General features: G+C 43.8%; 1 long non-coding RNA gene across 1 annotated transcript; it reads right to left on the bottom strand.

The window, feature by feature from the left end:
- Positions 1–986: 986 nt before the first annotated feature.
- On the bottom strand, positions 987–5082 carry LOC128311730 (uncharacterized). The gene is made up of 5 exons (XR_008290237.1): positions 4800–5082; positions 2850–2933; positions 2104–2197; positions 1368–1690; positions 987–1275 (listed from the first exon to the last, which is right to left on the bottom strand). It is a non-coding gene; the product is annotated as an uncharacterized LOC128311730 (long non-coding RNA).
- Positions 5083–5502: the final 420 nt, after the last annotated feature.

Here is a 5502-nt window from a genome sequence, read left to right as displayed (position 1 = left end):
TGAGAGTTTGGATTGGAATACTTTACATGAAAGATGTGTGAGAACTTTGAACTACAATAGGTCTATCAGGAAGCTGAATTTACAGCAATGCATTTAAATTAAAATGTTCCAGGGCGCCTGGGTGGCTCAGTCGGTTAAGCGTCTGACTTCAGCTCAGGTCACGATCTCACGGTCCATGAGTTCGAGCCCCGCGTCAGGCTCTGGGCTGATGGCTCAGAGCCTGGAGCCTGCTTCCAATTCTGTGGCTCCCTCTCTCTCTGCCCCTCCCCTGTTCATGCTCTGTCTCTCTCTGTCTCAAAAATAAATAAATGTTTAAAAAAATAAAAAATAAAAAGTAAATAAATTAAAATGTTCCTGGCAACAGATTTTCACTAGGTCCACTGCTCAAAGTTTTAAACAGAGCAAAGTGTTATTACTTTAGTCCAGTTATGTTTTTTTTTTCTCAACGTTTTTATTTATTTTTGGGACAGAGAGAGACAGAGCATGAACGGGGGAGGGGCAGAGAGAGAGGGAGACACAGAATCGGAAACAGGCTCCAGGCTCCGAGCCATCAGCCCAGAGCCTGATGCAGGGCTCAAACTCACGGACCGCGAGATTGTGACCTGGCTGAAGTCGGACGCTTAACCGACTGTGCCACCCAGGCGCCCCACTTTAGTCCAGTTATGATGCTGGCTTTTTGGAATTCACATTCAAATCAAACCAGATAGTAGGATGAAATATGACTTTTCCCTTTCAAGTCTCCTTAAGTTGGTTATTAATGAATCAATTTTGATTTGGGTGGTTTTGTGTACGAATAAGACACACAGCCATATATGTGCATGTCATGGCTCTCCTGAAAACCCATGGGAAAAAAAAGACATATGCTTCTTTGAAAGCACATGAAGAGTGATCCAACAATTGTTTAAAAAGCAAAAAAAAAAAAAAAAAAAAAAAAAAAAGAATGCACACGATTCGGGATCTTCCACTCTTCTTACTGTTTCCAGCTTCCCGTGCCCAGCAGGGTTTCCCTTTACAGCACACCAGAATAGCCAGTGTTATGGTGGTGTAATTGGTTCTCCTTACCTGCTGTGAGCAGGGGCCAAGAGGCAGGAGGTGACAAGAACCCAAAGAGAAGCAATGTTGGTCTGTGTCTTTCTGCTGCTCATGCTGTCCGTGTTGGCAGAAGTCGAGAAGAGTCACCGTGCTGATGGAGAGCTGTTTAGCAATCCTGACCTCTGTTGCCTCATCTATGACATGGGCATGATGGGACCATCCTTCACAGCACTGCCGTAAGGACTAAGGGAGAATACACAGTGTCATGGGAATCCCATGTCCGGGTTCTCTTTCCTCTGCACCTCCCTGGACACACACTGTCTGACTGCAGATACCTGGTCTAGACAGGATGCCCGGATAGGAGGCACCAGAAGGTGCATCCGCCATGAAAAAAACGTGCTGTCCGTATCTGTGTTTTCCATCGGGGCTTCTTTCTTTTAAGTATTGCAGAGCATGTAAAGCACCGGGCAGAAGTGCCTTCCTGGGGTTTTGTCCAGAGTAAAACAGAACAGGGAGCAGTTCCGTCTGTCCCCACAGCAAGAGATAGAGAGTACAGGAGAGAATCAAGAGGGAAATGGAAAGAATTGTAATCCCCAAACACTTCCTTCTTCCATTAAAACCTCCCCAACCATCACTCCAAGTGGGATTATGGTTCCTCCTGGAAAGAAGAAATTGGAATGGATAAATGACTTTCCCAGAGTCACATAGACAGTATATGCTACCCCTGGTTGGCTGGCCTCAGACTAGATCTTTTGGAAGAACTTGCATCTCCCTGGAGAAAGAGGGGACCGGCCCACCTCCAGGCACCTGGTCACATGGGTGAGACGAAGGTGGGCGTGGGGGGCTGGTTACTCTGTGGAGCACAAAGTTTTGGCTTGGGGAGACTGTCTCCTTTGTTGGCAAGGGCAAAGGATGTCTGTCTTCCTTTCTTCCTGTCAAGGTCTTTATCATTGTCGTCAGTAGCTTGGAGCCAACAGAAGGTTGCCCAGCCCGTGTAGCTCAGAATGAATTGACAGGTGGCGCTTCGGAGGGAAGGGTTTTGATGAAATGTGTCTCAGTCAGACCACTCACCTGGTAAAATGTTGCCTCTTTCACCATATGTCAGGCCTCAGTTTGCCAAAACATCTCTTGGCCAAAACAAGAGCATGCCTTTACGTGAGAGATTCTTCCTCATTGTTGGAAAAGAACGAAAGAAATATTCATTTAGTGAATTTGAAACTACAGAAAATGGGAGAGAAAATTGGCCAATTTAATCAAATTTACTTGCACATTTATCACAGAACAACTAAATTTATTCTGGATACTTCAAGAGGATACTATTATAGGAAAATTTATTTTCTAGTTGAAACTACCTTCAACATAGAATGCATTTGTTGGCCGCAATGAAAGTCTTTGAAACCAAGAATATAATGATTTGTAACTTCGCCAAATTCCGAAGTCCTGCTTTAGTGAGATGCAATCAGTCTCGATGTGGTTAGAAACTGAGCCTCAGAATGGCTTACAAATCAAACTGACAAGTGATTATCTCATCCATATATTATTACTATTAAACATTTATAATTGAATTCTTGATTTAAATGCCTTTCAGTTGCATGCATTGAGGAACACTTCTCGTAAATGGAGAAAAACACTAGACAATTTGGATCTTATGGCATACATGTTTTAATAGGTTTTTGGAACACTGAATTTGCAGAGGTGACATTTATAGCTTGGCATAAATTCTGAGTATAATAAAATAAGATGTACGGCTTCGGAGTTTGTATACTTAAATATTAATCTAAGTTGCATGATACCAAGTAAACAGGAAGAGCAGATACCTGATATGTCCAGGGCTGCAAAGCCATGATACACAAAACATGAGACCCCTCCCGTAGAAGCCACAGGGAGACTGTGCTGACTACCTGGAGAGATGAGAGCAACAGTCTTTGTATTTTCATGAAAAAGAGGCAGTAATGGCACGTAAAAATTACATGCAGAGCCTATGCCCAGCACGGCACTGAGGCATGTTGCATTTAATCTTCAGGATTTCTCAGTGAAACAAAGGCAGACATCAGCAACAGTAGGAGAAGGCAACCAGAGACTTGGCTTAGTGAAATGGTATCAGACATGATTCCCTGCCATCCAGGAAGAAAAGAAAGAGTTTCTCGCTGGACAGTGTATCTATGTGCCAAAGAGTTTCAGTTATTCTGAGCAACCTGCGAATTAGTGAGGCATGGGCATAATGAATAAACAGAAAAAGCACTCAGGAGGAGAGAGAATTCAATAACACTGGATCGTAAAACAAAGTTGAGGACTCCCTTGACTACACCCCAGCAAATGTCAAGTGTAGATCAAACACATGAAATTCTATCTCGTTGTGGCGTCATATGTTCAGTTGGGTCAATGGTTAATTGGAACCGAAGCTGAGGATATGTATTTTTTTAACTTTATTTATTTTGAGAGACAGCACGAGTGGAGGAGGGACAGAGAGGGAGGGAGAGAGAGAATCCCAAGCAGGCTCCATGCTGTCAGCTCAGAGCCCAATATGAGGCTCAAACTCGCAAAACTGTGAGATCGTGGCCTCAGCCGAAACCAAGAGTCAGACGCTTTACTGACCGAGCCACTCAGGCACCCCCAGCCCCGTACCTGTATTTTAAGTTTCGGTCATCCGACGTTTGGGTGCGTGGCAGATGGAGGTTGTTTGGGGAGACAGGTAAACCGAACGTAGGTCTTCGTGCATGCCTAAGGAGAGTCTGTACTGCGGGATTCCGGGGTATGTGAATTCTCAACATGAAATTTACATAGTGCTAAAATATTCAAAGTATCGGATGACTTTTTTAATCTCATAGCTTATCCCAGGAAAAAATGTGTTGGGATTTTCACTGAGGATATGACGCACTGATGTATAAGACCCCTGGCACACGCATCACACAGTACTAGCAGGTGCTGCATTTCCCCCTGCTGCCTGCTCCCACGGGATGCGAAAGGTTACACTTACGAGTGTCCTAAAAATTATGAATATTACCAAATCTTGACCCTTTAGAATATATATATATATATATATCCTCTAAAAAAATATTTTGGGTGTTAAAATGAGAAGTGTAATGGCTTACCCAAGAAAAATCACTTGTGTGATTATGTGAGTTACAAAGTAAATCACATAGCTGCTATTTTTTTCCACAGCACCTTTTGTATTTGGAAAAATAACTGACAGACCAACCGTGGTTATTCAAACATAGATATTTGGCAGTTACTTTCTTCAACATAAAGTGAGACATTAGCTTCAAGGGAAACAGCTGACAATACTTGTTTCCCAGGATAGGAATTGAGCTTTCAAGTGAATATTCGAATTTTGGAAAAATTGTGTCTGCCATGGTAAGCTTGATAATTTCCCAATGTTTACAACGTGTTCTTAGGAGATGGATAGTCGTATTAACAAACGTGATTGTTTGTGCTGTGTTCGTAACATGGCAACTATCAGTGGATATCACACTCATTAACAAAAGCTGTTTGAGAAGACTTGTTAACTTGTTAGGAGCACGAAGAGGTCCTGAAATCCAAACATTGGAAAATTTGGGTAGTACGCTCTCACAGGAAAACAGAAGAGGGTCGCTGGAAACTAAGCTTTGATCAGACCAACCAGAAGAGCAACAATTTTCTGAATTCAGTTTGGCTAAGGGTTTTCATCAGCACTGTAGTGAGGAAGAACTAGAAAGGCATATCATCACCAACAGTATCTTTTTCATATGGAGCCATTTTTTATATGAATACTATTGAATCAGTGTTACCTGTGCCCGAGGGAAGGCATCCTCAGCGGGTGACATGGGCTCAGTCTGGTCTGGGGGAGCCACACTGACCAGGGGCGTAGGTGACCTGGCAAACGGAAGCACAAATGTCAGGATAGGAGGTACCGATGCTGGCGTCCTGACTCTGCCGATAGCCGTTCTGTGACTTAGACGAGCTGTGCCAACACCAGTTTTCTGCCTTTATTATAGGATAATATCCGTACTTAATTCCTGGGGTTGTGGGACAATGAAATGCAATGCTCTGACAAGAGTACCTGAAATAGAGCGAAACACCATCAGTGCTCTCTGTTGGCAGCATTTTAGTGGCCAGAGTGAACCGAAGCAGAATCCATCTTCCTTACAGTGTGGTTGTCAAACTTGAATGTTTTGGCACCCTCAACAGGACACACCAGGCACCTCATAATCTGGTGCCCAGCTCTCTTTGAGCCTTCGCTCCCACCATACTATGCTATAAACAGACTTGGCGAATCCTCTCTCTGGCTGTTCCCACTTCCCGGCTCATGCCCTTCCCCTCCTCCCCGGTTCCCTCCAGTTAAAATGGAGCAGCTGTATTAGTTCATCAGGAGCCTCACTTACAGCCAGAATCAGTGCCCCGTCTTATGATCCATCACTGCCCCCTGTGATTCCTTGGTTACATAATTGTTATTACGTGTGCCATTATTATACCCGAACATGGCCGACATGG

This window comes from Acinonyx jubatus, chromosome A1, assembly GCF_027475565.1.
Source record: "Acinonyx jubatus isolate Ajub_Pintada_27869175 chromosome A1, VMU_Ajub_asm_v1.0, whole genome shotgun sequence".
In the NCBI taxonomy this organism is placed as follows: domain Eukaryota; kingdom Metazoa; phylum Chordata; class Mammalia; order Carnivora; family Felidae; genus Acinonyx; species Acinonyx jubatus.
Note: the sequence above shows the minus strand (reverse complement) of the source record. Positions and strands in the feature narration are given on the sequence as shown.